The following is a 26,476-nucleotide window of genomic DNA, read 5'->3' on the forward strand; positions in this document are numbered from 1 at the left end:
ACAAGATCACAAATTTTACTAACTGCCAATTCGAAACAAAATTTATATCAGCTGCATTTTGATTGTTGACTATATGTTACTGTACCTCCCTTTAATTTGTCATCTTGTCTTGACCACCACTGCAAATTAAAGATCTGCTGGTGGTTGCTCTAGTTTTACCATGGAAAGAGATTGTTAATATGAGTTGTTGAAAATAAATCCCCCCCCCCCTATTGGTATTGGTATCGACAAATGTTCAGGTTGGAAAGGTATCCATAAAAATTTTCACATTCACAAATTAAGTATTGAATTTTTAAAGCTACTACCTAACCAAAACTACGAAATATGTTCTGGAAAAATATCAATCTTTTAGACCAAAAAATGTTATCTGGTTACATGTCCACCAGAAATGAAACGGTTAAATAAATAAACAATTTTTTTAGAAAAAAAGTGCCATTTGATCGATAGAGCATCGTCCCTTATGGACCTAAGGAAATTTTCAGATCTAATGTACTGTTTCCCTTAAAAAAATAGTACAAATGCCGTTAGACTCCTCTGGATAAATTTTGGAAGAATTTAAATAGGACATCGATAAAGAAGGGTTTTCGTGTTCTCAATGCCAAACTATAACCGTATCACACTTTCTATGTATTCTCTATTGTTAGATTTTGAGAGAAGTTTTATTTCATATATGCAAAAGGGTAGGAAACCAGTATTCTAATTCTGTTTTAATGAGTTTATTTATTATGTATTGACAATGCAACCACGTTATAGACACTACGTGCAGAAAATTTTAAGAAACCAATCCGGATTTACAACACATGAACCAGAATTAAGAAAAGTTTTGCAAATCGTTTTACAAAAAACATTTACACTAACGAAATAATAGGTATAGTTCGCCGAACGATATACCATTTTTGGTAAATTTTTTAAAGGTCTAACCGCAGGCATACCGCTTGGGTTTCTCTGTGTAGCCCTCAATAAATAGATTCGTAATTTGACAATGACGTTCCAGAACCGTACTTCGGTACTTCGTGCATACAAAAGCTGAAAGCTGACGGATTTGTATACAGTTTCATCGGTCGGATTCCTCGATTATTATTAGTTCATACAGCGAAAAATCCATTCTCACTTTAAATTGGTTATTATAAATGTAAAGGACGGAGTAGTAAATTTAATTACACACAGATTTTTGAAAAATAATTGAATAACAGTAAGTTGACAATTAATAATTAGGAACAGAAGACGGAATAGATATAACTGCAAAACTTCGACGTTGAGGAAAATACTGTTTCATGAAACTTGGCAGCATATTCTGATTTCACGAACCCCCACAAATCAATCAATAGCACACTGGGAAATATCCATTACGAATCATTCATCTACGTAAGATTTTGTATTGCTTTAATAAGAAAATATTTTAAAGTCATTATGTTAACGCCTAAAATTGGAGATTAACCTATCTAATGGTATATTCAACTTGAAATCGAGTTACTTTACGTAGAAATTCTTTTAGGAAGAGTTATGAGAATCACACCAGTATGAATTAATATAACATTTTAATCAATCATCTTAAATACGGGCCTGGTTTATGGTACACGTGCTGCAAAGAATGGTCCCTTCCGCTTTACAACAGGCGGATCTTAAATTCATTCCAAAGTCAAAACTATAAAAGGTTGTAAAAACTGTATATCGCTGATGAACTTTACCATCAAGCCTGAAACACCACATATAATTAGGGACATTCGCAGCTGCATTGAGAGAGGATTTGACAATGACTGTTTTGTATTTGATAATAATAATAATAATAATAATAATAATAATAATAATAATAATAATAATAATAATAATATTAATAATAATAATCCAATTTCAAAGTATTTATCAACAAAAGGTAATATAATTTCATGAATTCAACACAAATAAAATTTTAACAATAAGGACACAGCAAATAAGCCAAAAAAAAAAGAATGTTGTGATGAGTATATTGCCACGAAAGCCCAATTTGTAACTGCTTGTAACATTACTGAGCGTGAGTATGCCCCAAGGCGAACAAACGGAGAAAAAGGAGACCCAAACCTAAATCGACGTTGAAGTTTGCCAAACATATCACTAAGAAAAATGAAAATAGCTATTTAATACTTAAATTAATTATAAATAACCGACTTTAAAAAAGTGCTCAAATTTGTATCTCTAGGATAGTCATATTAATACAAATTAAGTACTTTATATTGACCTACGTTTATGAATTAAATAGTCACAACACAAAATACACCACTTTAGAAGCAAAACTTTATGTCATCTCCTCTGTAATCGATCTCAAAATGTGACGTTTCCGTACCAGACGGTTTGCATACTCCAATTTAATTTCATAATGATAGCACGCCATCTCCTGGTAAATTTTGATAAATAAATTCTGTAATTTTTTTTCTAGAAAGCTACTACGGAACAGTTTCGTGGATGTAACTCAAAAATACATTTTTTTTAGTTGCGTCACTCTTGTTATGTATGTATTTTTGTATTTACCTTTTAGTTTGCCAAGACAGACACATCTTGTTCCAAATTTACTAGGAATAGTGACGGTTCGCACACTCCAACTCAATTTCATAATGACAGCGCGCCATCTCGTGGAAAATTTTGATCAATAAATTCTGTCGTTTTTTTTTTTAGAAAACTACTATAGTTTTGGAACCGCTTCATGGCTATAACTCAAAAATACAATTTTTTTAGTTGGGTCACTCTTCTTATGCATGTATTTTTGTATTGACCTTTTAGTTCGCCAAGAGAGACAATTTCCATATGCCACATATGCGTAAACAATGAAGGAGCTAAGGCGTTGCAAAGAAAATATTTTGGATTTGGATTTAAAAATTGCTCTATTCAAAACAATAATAAATAATCCTAACGTTACCAAAACAAACACCTAATCAATCCACCACCTTCGGGTATTATATAAAACTTCCCCTGATTCTCTTGGCGCGCTATACCATCTCCTGCGGTCTCGAACCGGACGGTGGGGGTAGCTTTCCCAGATACAGCCACCCCTGACGCAGTGTCGTTTGAATTTCCACCCTCGGCACGTCGCACTTTCCGCCGCGAAATTTCGCGTTACGTTCTACTTACGCGAATACGATTATCAATTTTTGACGGTTTTTGGCGACGCGACTCCCCGAAGCGACCCGTTTTTCTGTGCGGTGTCGGTGTTTTTGTGAATTTTGTGTCACCCCATTTTGGATTTGTTCCAGTGCCGTGCGACCCCATGGATACGTTAGTGCCGATCGCACTCTAGACTTTTCCGGTAACGATTTAAATTTATTATCACCATAATTTTCGCAATTTCATAATTTTTCATTATAATATCTAATGTTTAAAGTAAAATCAACAATGACCAGATTTTCACAATTTATTGGTCTTCGACGTCAATAAATATAAAAGGGTGGTAATCAATTCCTTATTAACCTTATTGTAGAGCTTTTGAAAATACGAGCTAAAGAATGCAGAATGTTCAGCAGTCAGCCAAGGATCAAAGAACACTAAAGTCAATTTTTGAAATACTTGTCATAAATGTCAACTTTTACTATTCTCCAGTCAGAGAAGTTACGCAGTTACGGTACGTATAGTGACGTTATCAAAAATGATCAGTATGTCTTAGCTATATTGCTATTATTTTTAGATGTATTTCGATTTTAATTAATTCATTAACTCATAATTCAAACAGTAGAACCTACTAGAAACAAGATCATTCGCAAAAAAATCCATGTACTTAGGTACATATTATTATTATGTTATAATAAGATTATGGCAACTTGGTTCAGTGGCGTATTTATACGAATGGACAAAATAAAACTCATTAAATGTATGGATGAAAACAATATAAATTAGATAGGTATATTTTTGCAAAACTCCCAATGCTTCCACAACAAAAACAAAGAAAACCCATAACGCAAAGAGCAAAAAAGGGAAACAAAAACCAATCATTATCGGAGAAAATATCTTCCTCCGATAACAACTGGATAGATGCATCGATCAACTTTTCCTTTTCCGAGACCTCACTTCTCAAGCAGTCTGTATACCCACAATAGTTCTTCCATTTTTTGGATGAAACCTGAAACAAAGTGTTGTTGTTATAATTCAGTCCATAAACGCAGTGCAGCATCAGATGTTACGGGATTGATGGAATCTATTTTGACATCACAATACAGTTTAACATCTGAGCCAACGATCTCTATTGCATTAAATTGGAAATGATAAGGCGATGGCCATTTTCCAATGCTAGCTTGTCCATTCTTAAAAGATTATATTTTAAAACAATTTCTTAGTCAAAGAAAAATATTTGTGAACCACCTCTGCAGTTTTTCTGGCAAGCGTTGCTTCATCAATAGCTGGACTTTCATTAAACTTGGCAATTTCTGTGTCAATTTACGACATCCTGTAATGAGGTAGATAAACGTATCATGCTATGACATAACTGTACAATTGCTCTGACTTGACTTTACATAAAGTCACTGGTTTTCATCGCAGCATAAGAGTTCTGCACACTTGTGGCCAAGGCGAAAAGATTTTGAAACGTTAGAAATCTTTTATTTTTAACAATTTGACAGAGTAATGGATTGCACGCTACGAACTATCTCAGATAGCTTTCTGCTATCTTGTCGCTTTAAACGTCGATGCTTTGATTAATTGGGTCATATTTAAATAGAGAGATTTTTAAATTTTTTCACCTTTTCATGTTAAGCGTTTTTTAAATTAAATCAATGTTTCAACATATGATATTACCGGTATTTATTGCGTATGTGACTTCCGAGTCAAGGAGTTCATAATTTCCAGATTATTTTCAGCATTGCTGTCGCGTCCGTCTGTTACGAGCTTCCCGTATTTTTATCCTAATGATGATCTTGCTGTTTTTCCAAAATGCTACGTTAATCCATCAGTTTCAATAAATAAGAACACTGCTAGAGATTAAACTTGTATGAGAAACGTCCCAACAGCGCACAGTGAGCTGGATTTTAATTTTGTTGGTTATAATTAAAAGTTTTTGCGTTTAGCTAGTACTCAAAAGAAACGATTATTAATTTACTGAGTGTTATCGCAGATTGGTACACATAAGATGCTCCACCATTAAAAATGAAATCCTTAGGTGATTTCAAAATGAAATATACAGGATGTAACAAAAAAACAATTAAAATGCAAGTTCATTTCTTATCTCAAATATGAAGAATTCAGTTCTCTATCGTGACTTATGTAGAGGTTAATACTTCATTCCATTTTTTGCAAAATATGCCACCATTTCAAAAACAATATCAATGATTTATCTTCACCAATCAAATTCTATGTGTTAGTTGTTACGCCCGCTATCGGTCGTTTCGCATATTTGAAGTAATTTCCAGCGGTTTCCCTTAGAACGTTTTGTTAAAAACAAAGTTACCCGAAACTTCTGCGGTTATTACTTTCCGATAGACCGAGAGTCGCTTACCTATCTTAATTCGTCATCATGTTTGTCATTTTTGACATATTTTTCATTTTTAATTCCATTCGCTGTATATATTTTTCAGATTAAAGTTTAGAGCGATACACTCTCACATATAGATATTTTTCTACTCCCGCCTGTAAAATGCCTAATTACACACCGATCTAGCGTGCGGGAAGCGTCATTTTCGTTTCCCACGGATCCGAGCCACTTCGCACATTTCCGGGATTTTACCGCACGAGTTTGGGAGCAATCGGATGTTTTCGGAGATATTTCCCACGCCTTGAATTTTGACGTTTGTCAATTCTGACGGTCATGTCAGTAAATGTCTTCCTGTTGTTTTGCGAAAATGTATCCAAAAACTAACGGTCGTAGAAAAAATATAGTATGCAACACGTTCGGTAAACTTTTTAAGTCACTCGTGTCAAGTAAACTCGTTAGTCAGCACGTCTTGCATAATATACTATTTCCTATAGTTCAAAAAATCGCAACATAGCAGTGCCACATTTTCGATTAGAAGGAATTTATAAATTATAAAATACTGCTTTTATTTTAGTACTTTGGTGAACTTTCTTAGTTTTTCTCTCCCGAAGAAATTAAACTTTGTGGCACTTGTCTTATAATAAAATAACAAATATCAATACTTTCTTTGAAAGTGCTCCTACAATATTTTGATATCAAACCTTTTCTTTTGTAAAGTTTGTAATCCTCTGCGCAGCACCTCAACATCTTCATAAATTTTGGTACGATCTGGTAGACAAAATACCAACTATTTTTTCAAAGGAACTTCCATGGGCCACTATAATGCTATTTACAAATCTTTTGGATTCCTCCTGCGTCACTCAAGAATCATACGTCTTATCACCGAATTAAAAACATTCTTAGATATTCTTAACAATAGAAAATGAGACCTAACATTACAAAAAATCTACCAACACAGACAAGTACCTTAATGCATTGTCACATCTCCTTCCAGCCCAAAAATCATCGGTTATCAACCCTCTTCTTTACAGAGCCGTAAAGCTGTCTCAACCCGAGTCACCGAATCCTCTCTATTAATTTCCCCACTAGATACTAAGCGTTTCATTGGAAAATACACTTCATCACAAGCTTCCAAAGGCAATATTGTTGCCCTTTCTCATATTCAAGTATCATAATGTCAAAACCAGATTTACCACTTGTCCAAAAATCTCTTAACATCTTCGATCCGTCAAATAGAAAATTCCGTTTGAGATACCACAATATTAACTAGGCTCAAAGAACGTTATATGACAAATAAACTCATCAGCAATTGCCGAACACAATCCTGAAACCGGACGTCAAATCTTATTCGATAACACTAAAACAAAAATCCATTGAAATCTGTAAGCAAACAACCGCGAACCAGGTCTTTACCTTTCATCAATATGTTGATGCCCCTGATGTCCCTCCTGATGTCCAGTTTCACTTAAGCTCTGAAGAAGTCAACAGGATGATTTTCGAAACGTCATCAAGATTTATTTTGTAAATAAACGTCGCATTAGGAATTCAGAAGATTTATTCAGACGCAAACACGCTTAACTAATTAAGCAAATGCTTAACGAGTTCTATACATATACACTTCGTTTATACATAATTTACATGGTTAGGAATACAAGCGAAAGCCGAATGTGGACCAATTCGCACTGACCGAAACATCTCGCCGGCATTATTTAATTTGAAACGCTCGGCTCGTATGAACTCGTAGGAAATATACGCGGCACCTTTTGTCCGAATCCGTGTGTGTAACTCTGACAAAACCTTTGCGTCTAGTTAAATTAATAGTTTAATTAATATTGCAGCAACCGCTTTTCATGCACCTATTTGGGTTGCTTAAAAGACTTGTTGCTGCAGCCCAAATAAAAGGAGTATCGTTTGCAACTGCAAATAATAAAAACAAGAATTCACATTAATTGTCAGAAAAATGTCAAATTGTCACGTCTCTCGATTATGGGAACCGTTTTACACTGCAATTCGTTCTTTGCACATCAGTTGCAAATCAACAATGAAATTATGTCAGCTAAAAGACGAAACTTCTAGAGTTGAATTAAACCCAAAGAAAGTAGAAAATTCAAAGAAAAGCTCTAGATGTGTCAAATATTTTGGAAATACTAATAATAGCAATACCCAGATCACGTCGTATAGTCGTCGATAATTGGGAATTATTCCTCATTGACGTCGAAGACCTATTATCGACGTCGTCAAAACGTGCATTATTATACGTTCTGTAGGCGTCATTAGTATTACCTATATGTAACGTACGACTATGATCCTAAATGTATAATATAGTATATATAAATTAACATCTCGAATATTTATTGCTATATTGTCACATTGTTTATAATTGTTATTCATCGATTTTAAAATTAACGATGTAATATTTTGTATGTACGTGACGAGTTGTTTATTTCTTTTTTATTTTTGGTTCCAAATCAAATTAGAATTATCCGTCATGTGCCGCGCTTGCGCCTTGCGTCATCCAACGGTTTAACGGAAACAGCAGACAAAAGCACGCGGTGATCGCCATATTACCGGTACTTACATTTTCGAATTGTGTTTTCCGAAATGTGGGTTCCGTACAAATGTGAGCATTTTGCGGTATCCATATTTGTTGGTTGTAGCAAAAACAGCAAGGTTAATTTAGTAAGCACATTCTTTATTAATTATGTAGAAATAGCTTTCATGTGAGTCGAGTTTGAGAAAGACGATGAAGGTGGCGGCTTACCTATAGTCACACTTGGTTAACTTAGTTAACTTCCAGAAAATCTAAATGTTTTTGGCCACCCACCAAAACATAGGACAAATTTGAAAAACTGTTAGAAGAGGGAGCATCTACAAAGGAAGATTCCTGGCCCGTATGTAATGAACGCTTAGAATTTTTTTTAGTTTTAAAGATTACAGAATCGAATTATTTGTAGATGATTTATAAAGGGCACAAAAAAAACTCAAGCGGGCAGAAGTCACATCTAACCTTGATTTGGTTTGTTTCCAAAGAGACTATATGATAGTGGAAGTGATACTGCAGATGATAACACTTCATTGGCAAGCCTTCCTGTTATTCCTTCGAGATATATTAATAAAAAATATCTCTCGTTTTCAGGCTGGTATGAAAATATAAAACATTTCTTATTGTTGAAGTAAACTATTTTTTTTATATATCAGGTCGGGATGTAGAACAGGATTCGCCATATGGTTTAGCAGGGTTAACTGCATCAACTTCATCTTTTCAGTACATTACAAATCATGTATCTCCGTTTAAGCAAGGAGCAATAAACAATTAAATAAAACCTTCAGATGACAATAATACCTACTGAATTAGCATATATTTTACAATTATAGGTCTATAAATCAGTCTTCTAATATCCCTCAATTACGTTAAAGAGCAAAATAAGGAAATATGGGGAATTTTCTACTTCTGAGTTATGCTTTCATAATACTTATATCTTCTGTTCATGTAGCCATTTTTTTTTGTAAAACATTGTCACTATTTATATGGGCCACAGTTTCTAATATACAACATTCATCTTCTAGGCCAATTAAAGTTACTGGTTAAATCATCAAAATCTCTCTTGCAACAAATATGTAGACGATTATTAGAACATGGTAACAGATATACTGCTGAACGTCAATGATTATCATAATATGAAACAGTATAAAAAACTGTTTTTTCACTGTAACGACAATTAACTTTTCTCAAGCAGACTGTTATGGAATGATTGACAATAAAATTATTGCTCTATTTTTATTGTGGATAAATCGTTTTTTGAATTACAGAATCTTTTTACCTATCCATCAAATTCATTTGATTTTTATGATTCATCTAAACAATTTTGTTCTTGGGATGCTCACAAATTACAATGTAAATGTGTTATACTTCCTTTGCAAGATGAGAGCGGTCGTTGCACGTTTCCAGTATTAAACTCATTTGAGCAATTTACGTAGACCTCCACAGGCCTTTTAATATGTCTAAAATGTTTATATATATATATATATATATATATATATATATATATATATATATATATATATATATATATATATATATATATATATATATATATATATATATATATATATATATATATATATATATATATATATATATATTCTCACGTATTGATTCACGGATGGAAAAATGTGATGACACTATACTCCGGGATATCATCCGTTCGCTCGTTGAACTCCGACTGGAACCCTGCATCCGACTGGAATCCTGCAAATCCTGCATCCGACTGGAATCCTGCAGACGTTTCGCCAAAATCTCACTTGGCATCTTTATATATATATATATATATATATATATATATATATATATATATATATATATATATATATATATATATATATATGTATATATATATATATGTATATATATATATATATATATATATATATATATATATATATATATATATATGTATATATATATATATATATATATATATATATATATATATATATATATATATATATATATATATATATATATATATATATATATATATATTGATATAAAAATTTACATATTCAATAAATTTTTCAATACATATATTTAGGGACGTCTTAAGGACGTCATAGAATAACAAAGAATGACGTCAAATTTCCGTTTTAATATGACGTTATTTTACGTTTTCTTATATATGTATATGGGCTGTAAGATTTCCACTTCAGCTGGGGACTGGCAAGATTTTTTTTCAAAAAGAACCCCAGTGGTAGATATAACAGGTGTGGATAAAAATTTAATTGAAATTAAATTTAATTTAAAAGACTGCAAGATTTATCAGGTCAAATTATTCTAGCATCACCGAAAATTTCAAACGTTTAATAAAGTTAAGAGATAATGCGCTTTCCAGGTATAGAAAAAGTCGGGATAAAATTAACTGTTTTTTTGAGAATAGATTACAGACCTCCTCTAACATTGGGCAGAAAACACAAATAGAATTACCTCAATATTTAAGGAATCCAGACTCGATAAAAATTTTTTTTAGAGCTTCAGTACCTAATGCAGTTGGTTCGCAAGAATGACTAGATTTTTATAAAAGCAGCAGAAAATTACATTACACGGAGAGCCTACATTTTAAAACGATCGAATCCAATTGAATCCAACGCTAAGAGTGTTGACGAGCTAAGTAATTATATAATACAAATTTGTTGTCCTTTTATTTTGCCATATATTGCACATGTTAACTTTTGCATTACAAAATCAGTATACCCGGAGACTTGGAAGAAAGCCCTTGTGACCCCGCGCCAAAGGTTAAAAACCCGCTTGAGTTAAAAGATTTGAGGCCAATTAGTGTACTACCATGAATGTCAAAAATCTTTCTGTTTATTTGGGACAATATAAAATCTTGCCTGAAACCCAGTCGGGTTTTAGGAAAAACCATGGATGTTCTGCTACGCTAGCCAATGTAAGCGATGGCATTTTAAGAGCCGCAGATGACGGAAAAATTACCCTTCTGGAACTCCTAGACTATACCAAAGCATTGGATCCATTAAACCATCAAATTCTGCTCACAACTCTTCATTATTTTGGTCTTGGCGAGCAAGCGGTATTACTTTTGAAATCATTTTTGGCTGATCGTACGCAGAAGAGAGTCTGCATTGAAAATAACATTTCCACGGAGGTGCCTGTTGTCAGTGGCGTTCCGCAGGGATGAATACTGAGCCCGTTGTTGTACGCAATATATGCGTCAAATCAGGCTACGGCCCTTTAAAACTGCCTAGCATAATACTATGCAGACGATACTCAAGTATACTTTTCCTGTTATAGGTCAAGCGTTCGTCTGGGCTGTCAACTCATGTGCCGAGATCGAAATAAATTACTTTTTCACTGAAACACTCACTATTCTTAAATCCTAAGAAATGTTGTATTATGCTTTTTGGCAGAAAAAATGATCTGGATGGTTTGGAGGCTCAAGTTACATTGGGGACACTACTCTACCTATAAATTCTGACTTGAGATTTGAGAGCCATGTTTCTGACAGCGACCGCAGAGCATATGCAAAGCTTAAACTGCTCTATGGTATTCGTCACTATCTCTCAAGAAAAATAAAAATTACATTGTCCGAGTCTCTTGTGTTTTCTGTCTTCAATCACGGTGATATTTTATATAGAAACTGTTTAACAGCTTTGCAAAAGTGCAGAATTCATGTTTGCGACTAATATACGGTATTAGACACCGAGAGAGAATATCACATAAACTAGTATAGACTAAATGGTTGAATATGGAGAGCAGAAGAAAACTACATGAAGCCTGTTTTTATCACAAAGTTCTATACTACAAAAGTCCTCAATAGCTGTACAGAACGATTGTGTTCAGATCTCATGGTCATAATTTAAATATTAGATTTAGAGGTGCCCTAAGTCCTTTCCACTCCATAAAAAATGGGTTACTAATATCTTTCAGACCAATAGCAATCGTTCCTATCATTTTTGAGTCCATAGTAAAAGATAAACTTATCGCTTACTTTGAGGGAAGGAAATTATTAACAGATTCCTAATTTGGTTTTCGGTCAGGTAGGTCCACCATCCGTACCTTATACACAATGATTGAGCATGTGGTTGATGGGTTTGGGGAGGGCCAGTCGACTTCGGTAACGATACTTCTCTCTAAACTTGAGTACTACGGAATTCGTGAAAATACCCTTGCCTTTTTAAAATCTTATTTGACCGGAAGAAAGCAATATGTTGTCTAGAATGATGGGAAATCCACTCTATTGGACATTACTAATGGAGTGCCTCAGGGTTCCATCCTTGGTCCACTTTTATTTATAATATACATGAATGATGTAGTATTTGCAACAAAAGCTGCTTGCAGTATACTCTATGAGGATGACACATCATTGATTGAATCGGAGAAAGGTATAACTAATTTATATAAAAAGGCTGTCACTACACTCTCCATGATTGAGCAGTGGTTCTCTGCAAATAAACTTAAATTAAATTCCGATAAAACAAAGACTCTAATTTTCAATACCAATAGAAGAAGTAAAAAATCTGAACCGGTCAAACTCCTTGTTGTTTACTTAGATGCGTTTTTAACCTGGTTGCCTCATATAGACTACCTGTGCGGTAAATTGTCCTCTCAGGTTTTTGTTCTGAGACAACTGCGAGGTTCCATCTCGCAAAGCACTCTCCGTATAGTTTATTTTGCACTGTTTCATAGTGTCTTATCGTATGGACTACTGTTGTGCGGGAACGCGACGGAGGCCGAGAGAGCCTTTAGATTGCAGAAGTCTGCGGTTCGGGTTCTTGGGGGTGTTCCGCCGTCCAGCCACTGCCGCCCAATATTCAATGAATTGAAAATACTTACGTTACTATGTATGTTTATTCTCCAAACTTTAGGTGAACTCCACTCAAATTTGTCTGTTTTTCCGATTCATGCTGGATATTACAGCTACATGATGCGAACAGCTGACAATATCATAACATTAAGATCGAGGTTGTGTGCTACACAAAAAAATAAACTTAATCTAGATTTGTATAATATTTTTGCAAACACTCTTTTTGAGTCCAAACGAAAAACGGTTTTCCATTAAAAAATTCAAACAATTATCAAAAACGTTTTTTGGAAAGCATTGTTTCTATTCCATAAACGAATTTGTTACTCATCGGGCACAGTATATCTAAGTTATTTTAAGTTATTTTATAAATTAATTATTCTTAGAGTGTTTTACTTTCTGGTTACACTGGTTTAGCTGTTTATATGTAATATATTTATCTTGTTTGTACTCTTCCTGACTTCAATAATACGTTTTTGTATTTATAAGTGGTCAATAAACAATTATTTATTTATTATTTAAATAGATCAGGGTGGCTAACATACTGATGTTATCCATATCTGGATTTCGCCCATTTTTGTGTATGTATATATATACATTCATTTTGTAAAAGAAAACGGCTATTTGTATATAGTATAGATATACAGAAATAAAGACATATTATTATTATTATTATTATTATTATTATTATTATTCTTATTATTATTATTACTGAACATATTATCCTCTTTTGGAATGCATGGAACCCTTTCAGAAAACACTAGAATTACTTACCATTGAGCAAATTGCATTGACAACAGTATGGTAAATTTTTGTGACACCTTTTACAGCGCTGGTAACGTTGAGCCTGGTTTTTCCGATCATGAAGGTGATTTCATTAATGTGAAAACTGATTTTAGGTTGAAAGAAGATAGATTTTCAATTAAAACCGTGTCAGCGGAGGGTCTCAAGCAGTTTTCTCAGACTCTTGAGGTAAGAGTTTGGGATAATTACTATTCCATGACAGCAAGCCCATCTGATACGGTAGAATATCTGTTAAATTTTCTAACAAGCAATGTCAATTATCACCAGATTATTAAAACGAAACAAGTTAAGTCTACAAGTTCGAGACTAATCACTGGTACAACAGCGATCTAAGTTGCCTGCATGATAAGCTCTTACATGTAAAGGTCATGGCCAAAGCGTCTGGCAATCCGGATCATTGGCAGGAGGATAGAAATTTAAATAAACGCTATAAAAAAGAAGTTCAGTCGACAAAAGCTGCAGCTTATGGTCAGTTTGTAAACAACGCTGACAATCTTGGTCGGAGCTGCTGGAAACTTATTAACAGTGAGAAAAACCTTAATCGTGGTTATACCAATTGTAGTATTACTCCCAATGATTTCAACTTATATTTTTCTCAGGTGGCATCGAGCATTACTGCCGAAGTAAAAAAAATAAATGATCCAATGCTCTATATAAGAAGGCAATCAAATCCCACGAGGTCGTTTTTCCTGGATCCGGTTTCCAGTGAATTAGTCTATAACACAATTCTACATTTGAGTAATTCTAATTCTTTAGACGTCTACAACCTAAATTCAACAATTCTTAAACATACCGCAACTTTTTTAGCTGACCCTATAGCTCATCTAATTAACCAGATGTTTGAAACTGGAATATTTCCAGGACAGTTAAAAATAAGCAGTATTGTGCCACAACACAAGAAGGGAGATACGAACGTCCCCTCAAATTATAGACCTATCGCAATAATCCCTATAATGGGTAAGATCGTCGAAATAATCTTAAAAGATCGTTTGCTGAAATATTTTGAAAAACACAAACTCTTGTGCAAAGAACAGTTCCGGTTTAGGGGCGGAAGGTCCACCACGCATGCTTTGCTAAGTCTTGTGGGGAGCATTGTCGAAGGCTTTGACGCTGGTGAAATAGCGGATGCCACCTTTTGTGATCTCACGAAGGCTTTTGATTGTGTGGATCATGGAGTGCTGATGCAGAAGCTCGAGGGGTATGGCATCAGGGGCATGCCTCACAGATTATTGCGCTCTTACCTTAGCGGTAGACTTGTCGTGTGTGTCGAAGTGATTGGAAGATTCAGTAGTTCTAGCTTGCCGGTATCGTTTGGAGTGCCGCAGGGCTCGGTGCTCGGGCCCCTGCTGTTCATAGTTTACATCAACGATTTGCCTTCCCACATACCATGTAAAACTACGTTCTACGCGGATGATACAATTCTTTTATCCCAAGCTAGGAACCCATATGAACTTAGTATTGATAGTGTGGCCAATAAAACTAAAGCGCGTGGATGGTTCGGGTCGAACTCCTTACAGTTAAACGAAAATAAAACAAACAATCTTATTTTCTCTTGTAGTAAGGTGCACAATTTAAACAATGCTCCGGTTAAGGTACTTGGAGTCTGGATCGATCGTACACTTTCTTGGAAGAATCACGTTGAACCTTTGCCACGAACTGTCAAGTCAATTGTTTCTAATTAGATACTTAAACAAGTCACTCATTCCTGTCATATCAAGACATGCTTATTTCGAATTGTTCCATTCTCACTTAGCGTACGCTTTTGTTTTGAGGGGTGGTTCCGTGCATGCCCGCAAGGCTTTCTTTATGCAAAAAGGAGCGATAGGTGTGATTGCGAATGCAAAACCTTGCGATCACTGCCGCCCGCTCTTCTCAAAGCTTAATATTTTGACCTTACCACTATTTATTTACTATAAAGTCACTCGAATACATGAGCTAAAGAACGATATGCCTAAGCACTGTGATCGGCACAATCACTACATCAGGGGATCTGAATTAATTGTCCAGGGCGATTCTACGCTGCGCACATCCGAGTTAAATAAATTGTACATTAATTACTACAATGTTCTACCAACCGTTGTCTAGGATCTGCCATTCACTAAATTTTGTATGGTAATAAAACAATTTCTATTGGAGAACTTATTCTATACTGCAGATGAGTACATCCGTGGTGCGTCACGAGTGTCTCCATAATACTAACTGGGAATTTATTTATTTATTTATTTACTTATTTTTTCTTACATAATTTTTGTTTCAATGTTTGGTGTTTGTCTATCTGATAATTATGTTGCTCTCTATGAATGTTATTAGAATGTGTTTGGTTTTGTGTTCATTCATTTTCATTCACAGATGTGATTTGCCATTTGTTATTCTTGTAATGTATTTAATGGCCAATAAAGTCTATTATTATTATTATTATTATTATTATTACTATTATAATTATTTCTTTCTTCAGCTATTGGATATCAAATTGATTTGGAAATTTTTAAGCAATACTGAAGAGAAACAAGAAAATAATGTTTAGATTTGTAGTCCATGGTGTACAGATAATTAAAACGGTATTGGACAGTTATCGGACGAAGCCCAACAAGCACGCTATAGAGATTAAAAATTAACAAATTAGTGTCTACGTCTACATAACAATTATTGCGGAAAGAACGAATGCGGAAAAAGGACACCCAAACACAATCCGTAAACGGACAATGGCAGGCGGGGATTTTTCAACCGGTTTGAATAAATGTGGGGTTAAAAACAGTACATCGTTACAGTTAGTGCAGTGACGGCGAGTTTTTTTACACATAAGCGAGCCGACACAAAGACTTGCATCCGCTTTTTATTACTGAGCACTTTAGAAATTAACTTTTACAGTCGTCCCCTTTGTCCGCTTCATTCGTGGTCACCGCGTTTAACAGAGTTTTACGTTCCGGTTTTCTACGTGCCCGAATGGATGTAGGCAAGAGTTGAAACGAGTAATTAAAATTTTTAATTAGAAATAACCAATTCATTCCATTTTGAATATTAAAGAAACCAAAAATAACAATGAAAATACCACCACCACCACCTATGTCCAGTATCTTATTTAATGTAAGTCAATGAATGATATCATTATTTGTTATGGCTGGGTATTTCTTTGATGGTAGCTGGCGTTATCCATGCTGAAAGTGGTGTTCAAAACCATCAGCAATTACGTCTTCATAGTGGGCTCCAGTCAGTTTTGCTTGAAATACTTTTTAGCTACCACCTACGAATCCATTAAAAGTCCATCCGTTTATCTGTTTTTAGTATTTCCGTAATGAAAATTCATTTCCTTTAAAGTATTCAACAATTTCTTCTCACGCATGGGTGGAATGAAATCATCCCTCTCGTTGCTAACTCAGAGACAGCTTTCGAAATCCAACTTAATAAAAACTCCACATTGAACCAAGTCAGACGTTTGTAATGTCTAAGGACGACAGTTACAACCAATGGTCTTGGAAAACGCTAAACTAACCAAAACGCGAAAAAAATATGTTAAGGTAAGAAATGATAAAATTAGGGGAGATACAGATACAATGGTGGATCAGAATGTTGTGTCAATTATGTTTAAGACATAATTGACACAACAACACATAACATGACATAACAACACTATTGATTCAGTTCCATAAGCTATCAATTTAAGATTTTTGTTTTGCATAATTAAAAAGTTCATTGTTTTCTTTTTAAACCTTTTTATCAATGATGTCTAGTTTTATTATAATAGAGGTCTAAAAATGTGTATTTCATTTTAATTAAAAACGAATCTAGAAATATTAAGAGGTTATCTACTTGGATGATTGAATTGAGAATCTTTAGATCACTGCATAAATGTAGACGCTATATTAGAACTTCGTTAAGTTTGCATCATACTAAACTACCACCAAAAATCCCCAAAAGTAATATATTAGATAGATAGATAGATAGCAAGAGAGATTGATATTAGATTTTTCCTCCAAATCATTCAGCCATTTGCGAGAAAAACTCTTTCATTTAAAGATTAAGGAATCATGTAATACATTTCAAACGTACATTTCATACCTTTCACCAATATAGGAATCAGTCATTGGGGACAGTGCCCCTTTTTAAGCTTTGAAATGCCATTGGAGATCCCAAAAATAAAATATGAATTATCTATCAACTAGAGATCTGTAAGCAACCAGGTCTTTACCTTTCACCAATATGGGAATCAGTCAGCCGAGACAACGTTCATGTCTGTCCTTCAGCTCCGCCCCTCTCAACATATATATAAGCAGGACTTCCTCCGATAACTGTTCAACTGTTCAACTAGCACCATATATATATATATATATATATATATATATATATATATATATATATATATATATATATATATATATATATATATATATATATATATATATATATATATTCTCACGTATTGATTCACGGATGGAAAAATGTGATGACACTATACTCCGGGATATCATCCGTTCTCTCGTTGAACTCCGACTGGAATCCTGCATCCGACTGGAATCCTGCAAATCCTGCATCCGACTGGAATCCTGCAGACGTTTCGCCAAAATCTCACTTGGCATCTTCAATGCTCGCGCTCCGAGTGTTCGAAGTGTTTTCGGAGCGCGAGCATTGAAGATGCCAAGTGAGATTTTGGCGAAACGTCTGCAGGATTCCAGTCGGATGCAGGATTTGCAGGATTCCAGTCGGATGCAGGATTCCAGTCGGAGTTCAACGAGCGAACGGATGATATCCCGGAGTATAGTGTCATCACATTTTTCCATCCGTGAATCAATACGTGAGAATATATATATATATATATATATATATATATATATATATATATATATATATATATATATATATATATATATATATATATATATATATATATATATATATATATATATATATATATATATATATATATATATATATATATATATATATATATATATATATATATATATATATATATATATATATATATATATATATATATATATATATATATATATATATATATATATATATATATATATATATATATATATATATATATATATATATATATATATATATATATATATATATATATATATATATATATATATATATATATATGGTGCTAGTTGAACAGTTATCGGAGGAAGTCCAAAGAGCACGTACTGAAAAAAAAATTCAGTCCGACAGGAACAAAAGAGGAGGACCTGGAAGATCGTGGAACGAAGGACTAACGTAACGCAGAGATTTTTAGGAGGGCAGTGTGTGTGCGTGTATTATGCATATATGTAAACCTTCACCAGTAATGCATATATACGCCTGTGGAATACGGCTAACACCTCTAAATCTGGGAGTGAAAGGTATTGGTAATTGGTGAATTGCAATCTTACATATTAAATAGAACTCAGAGTGTAAAAATTGTCAATTCCCTCATTAACCCTAGAACAGTGAATCTTAATGTCCCCCAGTTCTCTCTAATATCTACGTTAATGAACAGGAAGGCATGGTTTATTTTGAAGGTGACACCTTCATAGTCATTATTGGAGAAAAGTGATCTGAGTCTTAAGTAAAAATAGAATAGACTATGAAACATACAAAAAGTTGGCATGATAAAAATTACTTACATTAAACATTGATAAGTCAAATTTTCTTGGCTTCTCAATAACAAAAGTGACCCCACTGTTACCGACTTAACTGTTCATCGTTTCAAAATCGTCCCCACTGCAATTATTCCCTTAAAATAAATGAATACATTACTTGGCAGGTTATGAATACAAAAATGCTAAAAAAGGTGTACTGTGCGTTAGTTGACTCACTCAAATCATAATTGAACCTTTGATTGTCACTCAAAAATATGTCTTTAAGGTGATGCTGCATAAAAACAAGTTTTGTTCTAGTATAGATTTATTTAATGATGTTCAAGTATTTCAAATTAATCAGTTGTATATAAAATCAGCTATAAGTTCTGCCCACAAAAAATCAAAAATTCTCTCACAGAGCAACAAGAATCACGCACAAAATCCCAAGTAGTGGCTACTAAATAACAAAATAACTTGGTTCTGTGCTTAGCATGAACTGTATAACCGCCCTGCGTATAATCTCTCTTTAAAACCTCGTTCCATTTGTATCTCTTACAGTTAAAAATCCTTAAATGTTATAATATTTAAAACAAAAAATAAATATAATTGTATGGTTTTGTTTTGTGACCTGTTTAATGTAAGAATTTGTAAAAACATTATGAGCACCATATTAAGTGCACACACAAACTGTGAAGTCGAATCGAATGCTAGAAATAAATTATTATTATTATTATTGTATTCAATTTTTTACACTGTATACTTAATACTTTTTATTGTTCTTTTGGAGTAGTAGCAAAACAAATTTTTGCACCATCTCAACTTCGGCTAAGATAATTTCTACCTAAAGCTAAGGATGAAATCTGTCGACAGCGGTAAGCTTCAGATAACCGCCTCGCATCGAGGTCATCCTACTGGTATGACAAACGACCCAGATATTTTCATCACTCGTTATTACGCCGGCAATGATTAAAACGTGCCGCGCGGCCATTTTTCACGTAAACAGAAAACGGTAGAATTATTTAAATATCATATGAAATATTTAGATGTCATACTGTTTCTTTCACCAGAATAAATCAGCAGTTAATTTTGATATTGATATTTCAACAAGGAAGATTAATTATAAATACCAGATTCTCTACTCTCACGAAGATACTTTAGTTAAACACATCTATCAAGTTAAAACTGACCGATTCTTTAATACTGCCTAAAATTTAATATTATGCATCCTACCTTCCTGTCTGGCTGTAAAGAGACAAACAATTATAATGTTTGATCCCATTTCTGCCAGCCTTGAGCAGTCATTAGTTAACTAAAGCCAACACTCTAAAAGTGGTGGTCACACTTCTTCAGGGACCGATATTAGGGCCCATATTATATACAATTTACGCAGTTATTTTTGTATTTTTCTTACAATTTACGCAGTTATTTTTGTATTTTTCTTACTCCACAAATTGATAGAAAGCTGTCATCTTATTAGTCGAGACCTAAACTCTATTTTTTCTAAGTTTCTAAGACTTTGAAATCTCAATAAATGCCTAACCTTACTATTTGGTTAGGTGTTGACCTTGCGGTTTGAAAAGCATATCTCTAAGTGTATTAAGAAATTAATATATAAATTAAAAGGATTGAATCATTACCGTAATGTCTTGAATTATAATCTTACGAGGATGCTGTGTGATTCTGTGACATCGTGTATGGTCGTTAATAGTAAAGAATGCGCAGAGAATTCTGAAGAGGCCGACCACTGGGTTAATATGAACTGCAGACGCAAATTGCATTGCATACTTTCATAAAAATAACAGCAATTTGTGAAAGAAGTTTCTCGTATAATGTCTCTGCCTTGTACAATTGTGTTCCAAACGAACTTAAAAAATCCTGCATTGCATGTTACAAAAACAGTATCTGTCCTGGTTGAGGGTTGTAACATTACTTAAAGACCTGTGTGAGATACATAAAAATTGTTGTTTCTCCGATGATGAATCTTTTTTTTTCCTTTTTTTCCCATTTTCTCTATATGAAGGGTATCTATCATCATTATTATAATATTATTTTCAAATATGTACACTATTCCTTATGTAACTATATTCAAACACCTTTCGATTTAGAAATTTTCTCTGTTATTTTTTGTTATATTTCTTTTTACGTATATTTTTTCTGTAGAAAGGCATGTGGAAAGCCATGGAACAACAATGTGTTTGAACTGAGGTGGCTTTTACTTGATGAAAAACCATTTATCAAAATAAATAAGAACTAAAAGTACAGATTTTCACGAAATTATGTATTATTACATGACAATAGTTTCGACAACACCTTGTCTTTATTAAATGTCCACATTTGATAAAGACACTAATTGTTGTGGACAGAGTTGCCGGTGGACGATTTAGCAGAGGAAGATGTGTGTTTCACAATCTTATTGCCAAGCTTCTAAAAGATATCACAAGTACTTAAGATGGTGTTAGTAAATTCTCTTTAACTATCTTTTATTATCCTGAAGATAGTTTCATAAGGATTTTGGACAACCAATCTAGACAAAATAAAATGGTGCTTCCCAGTATTAGTAACAAACTTTTAGTCAATCACACAAATCAAGCTACAATTGCTAGAAGTAGTAATACTAGCTTAAAATTTAATAAACTTATATAAAGATTGTACTTTTATTTATTTTATTTGTTTATTTATTTATTTGCATACACTGCTCAACAGGATCAAACCCAATTATAGAGCAGGAGAACACCAACTACATTTAATCAGAATTACAAAATTATTTACAAAGTATAAACACCGTCACGCAAATATATTAATATTGCAAAGAAGAACAAAAAGAACATAAGAAAAATGCTAATCAAGGAAAATTACTCAACTGCGAAGGCAACGAAATTGCAATAAGACTAGGCACAACAGAATTTTAGCCTACTGATACTCAAACTGCAATTAAAAATGTCTAAATCGCTGGTACGGTTGGAAACGTGGCACATATTATATAAGGAAGAGAACTTCAAGTCATTAGTCCTCGCGGTGGGAAGGTAAAAGGTAGCAGAGTATCGCGATGCTAACCGCGCTAAATACTTTTGCGCACTAAATCTAATGTTCTGTAAACCCTTTAAGAATTTGGTAAAGGTGGTAAAAAAAAAGAAACCAGAACGAGAACAGAAATTGAGGTTTTTCCATTTACCACTCTAATAGAAAGGAAAAACTTAATCTGCATTTATTTAAAACTCAGTTGTAAACCTTGGCTGCATTTAAACTTAGAATGACCAATTCTGGCTTCGTTAATTGTTATTATTACGTTATTGGTAAAAAAAATCCTTTGCTATGTTATTTTTGTTGTTTTATTATTTTTGTACGCGCGAGTGCTTTTTTTTACTTTGATTCTCTCACTCCCTATAGAAAATCAGATGTAACCAGCAATAAGTAATAGGGACTGTAGAATAGAGAATAAAATATAGACAAAGAAACTCGGAACTGAGGTAAAAGAGTGCATTCGTACAATCAAACATCCAAAAACGAGAGAAAATTAACGTCTATTAGATTCAGATGATGTGGGCCGTCGATGCAAAACTCACGTGGATTGGTTAACATTGGAGATAACATGACATGGTAAAATGGACACCTGCACGTTCGATCTAGATTTTGCCGTCGAACGCGGTGGCTGAACACGTTGCCTATCAAAATGTTTATTAACCTCATTGCCTGTTTGTAACCCAATTGTTTGATGAATAATCATGTAATTCTTAGAAGGTTATTCAGCTATCTGCAAGGAAAGAACCATAACAATAAAAAAAAAACTACCAAGGTTCTAAACTAACTAAGACTAAAGATTATAAGGAGCACAATAGTGGTAACAAATATTTTTGTAGATAATTTTTGGATGTACCGTGCGTTCAATTTATCTTGATAACCTTGTAATTGGCTGTAATTTTTTTGGTTTTAGAGGTATCAAGGTAAACAATAAAACCAAATATAGGGTTAGTTGCCCAGTTTTTTTCCAAGTGATGTATCAAACAAAACACTTTCAATTTTCTGACAAATAAATGATGAAAATAAGGCAAACATATTAGGATTCTATGAAGCACATCCGGTTTCCTCTTTTACTAGAGTATATGAAGAAACGGGTATTTCTCGGGGATTAATCCACTCAGTTTTGAAAGAATATAAATATAATGCATTAAAACTCAAAAACCAAGTGCAGATCATGTCAAAGGAGGAGGCAGTTTTGTTTTAATTTTTTAAATAGGCATAATGAGAATAACATTTTTTTAAAAAACATTTTATGACTGATGAAAGATTTTTTACTATAAGAAAGGGTTGAAATAGGCAAAATACGCGATATTGATCTTCAAATAATCCTAGTCAAATACACGAAATAAAAACTCAAGGTTACCAATCAATTAATGTATGGTGTGGTGCCATGGATGGGCATTTTTGGGTCCGATATTTATATATCAAAAGTTAACTGGAGATCATTATTTGCAGCTCTTAGAGCACCAAATAAAACAATATATAGAAGATTTGCCCGTATATATATATATATATATATATATATATATATATATATATATATATATATATATATATATATATATATATATATACATATATATATATATATATATATATATATATATATATATATATATATATATATATATATATATATATATATATATATATATATATATATATATATATATATATATATATATATATATATATATATATATATATATATATATATACCTCAGCGCGGATTATATGGCAGCAAGACGGTCCTCCTCCTGACAATACTGTGGCAGTTAAAAATTTTCTTAACATGGAGTATCCCAGGGGTTGGATAGGATGGAACTATGGATTGACCAGCAAGCAGCTCTAACTTAACTTTAATGGATTTTTTATTTTGGGGACACATAAAAGATCACGTGCCCTGAACTCCTTGTAATGATGTCTGCAAAGGACTTCAGAGGCAATCAATCAGTAAGAGACAATCCGGAAACGATACTTAATGAAAGACATAATACAATTAGAGTGTATGAGAAATGTGTTCAGGAAAATGGTGGTTACATACAGCAGTATTTAGAATAGTTAAAGAATTTTTTACTTTAGTGTGTCTTGATATTTTTAACGTTTTTGTTCTACTTTAATTTGTAAATAATTATTGTTGCAGTCAATCACAGCACTCTTTGAAATTACATTAAAATGTCCTATTTTTGCCGATTTGTCAAAAACGAGTGGACTAAAATATAAAGTGTGCTACATTATTCTAATCGGAGTAAGATATTCTATTAAACATATATATATATATATATATATATATATATATATATATATATATATATATATATATATATATATATATATATATATATATATATATATATATATATATATATATATATATATATATATATATATATATATATATATAATATACAGGGTGCTTAATTAAAAAAAATATTATGTGGGCTTATATGTCAGAAAATTTATAGCGTTTTGTTTTATACGTCACTTGAAAAAAGCATGGCTACTAATCCTACATTTAGTTTTTTTGTTTACCCTGATATCTCTAAAAACAAATAAGTTGTGTAACACAAGAATTAACATAATAAAACCCTTCATTTCATTCAATAATTAAAACAAATTACATCAGATACAAATGATACTCTGGTTAGTGTTCTACGTATAATCCCACTTTACTAAAATCCCTGTTCTTCAATCTCTCAATATAATTTCGGATAATATAATCTATATAATAATATAATTATATTATATATAATAAAATCCAAGAATCTGGAATCAAATCTTCTCATTTTAATTAAAAAATAGTTGCCTGACACATATTTTTTGTGCAACTGTCGAATTTATGAACATTATGGAGTCACACATGGGGATATTTTTACTTAATTAAGTTCTACCTGAGTTCTAATGTTCACGTATCCCACTTAAAAGTTTTAGACTCGCGGTATCTTACAAATGTTGGTTGCCAGGGAACAAACTATAAGGGTCATTATTTATTTTTGGAGAAAACTTACTCCTGGAGTACCAGTAGTATCGTTAATTTTTCAAAGAAACTTCCACAGGCCACTGTAATACTATTTGCAAATCAACCTCGCTGACTTTTTGCCAATCATCATGTTGGCTTCTTCAGAGCTTTTTCTACCAAAAATGCGAGAATCCATAGAAATCTATAAGTAACCCAACAATCTTAATCATGACTCAGGCCTTTACCCTTCCACCAATATGGGATCAGTTATCCGAAGCATGTTCACTTAATTCCATACTCCTACGTTTTGAATTTTCAACGAAAGAAGAGGTCAAGACGACAGAAATTGTTGGATCTCGGCCTACGTGTCTTCATAAGTCGGAATCGAAAACTTCGATTCCCTTCATATTCAGTTTAATTCACAACACAGCTTCACCTTCGAAAGAATATGTACGTGATTTAAGAGAGCAGTGTGTTTTAAAGTATAAGGAGAGGGATACGGTTTGAAAGATCCTCCGACATAAGCAAGGTTACAATTATTACATAATATGTGTAACTAACAAAAATAATAAACGCTCCCTTCAAAAAGAAATGTTAATTATTTTGGGGCTCGAAAACGTCATTTTGAACATAAAATTCAAGATTTGTCGACATGCTAGCACATCTGTATGTGAAGAATAAACAGTCAGCGCATACCGGACCAAGCATCTAATGTTGAACATTAAAAACATTTTTTAGAATGGTGCACACTGATTTAAAAGTGCGTCGAAAAGAGTTAATCAAATCTTATAAGAATATAAAAAAAATGATTAAGAATCGTTTTTATTTTGTCTACTAATACAACAAAGGATTCCTAATTGTCTCTGGACAAGAACATTGTTGATCACATAAACCGCCAAAAAAAATTGGTCCATTATTGGTGTTAAAAAGCCAGCATTAATTTAATATGAGAAAACAAAAACTGATTAAGCGGTTTTGCCTGCTAGCATGCCAAATGTTTCCCATTGACTATATATAACAGTACAAACATTATCAATTTGATTAATTCGAACCTTCAGAAATAGTCTGGGACATTTATCTAGTAACAAATTTAAACACCATTAGTTGGCCATTAGTTTAATCAATAAATCAATAACGAATTGATTTGAATGAATGAACAAGAGATAATTTGAGTAACTACCTAACTAATAGTGTCGAGGTTCAATGGAAGAATTCATAGAAAAATCATAAAGAACGCGTATAAAAAAGAAATGACATAGAAGGAACTCGAGCAGGTATATATATTTGATACACAACAGGTGACAGACAAAAGACTTACCCTAAAACTTAATAACACATCTAATCTATATCTACCATAAAAAAAATTATGTTAGCGTAC

At 33.0% G+C, this 26,476-nt stretch overlaps 1 protein-coding gene across 1 annotated transcript in view; it reads left to right on the plus strand.

The window, feature by feature from the left end:
* Nucleotides 1-3,050: 3,050 nt before the first annotated feature.
* LOC132701695 (hemicentin-1-like) overlaps nucleotides 3,051-26,476 on the plus strand; it is a 579,646-nt gene continuing 556,220 nt past the window's right edge. The window contains exon 1 of the mRNA XM_060669811.1: nucleotides 3,051-3,277. The gene's annotated coding sequence lies outside the window, so the exon portion shown is untranslated. The remainder of the gene's footprint in view (nucleotides 3,278-26,476) is intronic.

This window comes from Cylas formicarius, unplaced genomic scaffold (assembly GCF_029955315.1).
Source record: "Cylas formicarius isolate icCylForm1 unplaced genomic scaffold, icCylForm1.1 PGA_scaffold_5__7_contigs__length_24384050, whole genome shotgun sequence".
NCBI lineage: Eukaryota > Metazoa > Arthropoda > Insecta > Coleoptera > Brentidae > Cylas > Cylas formicarius.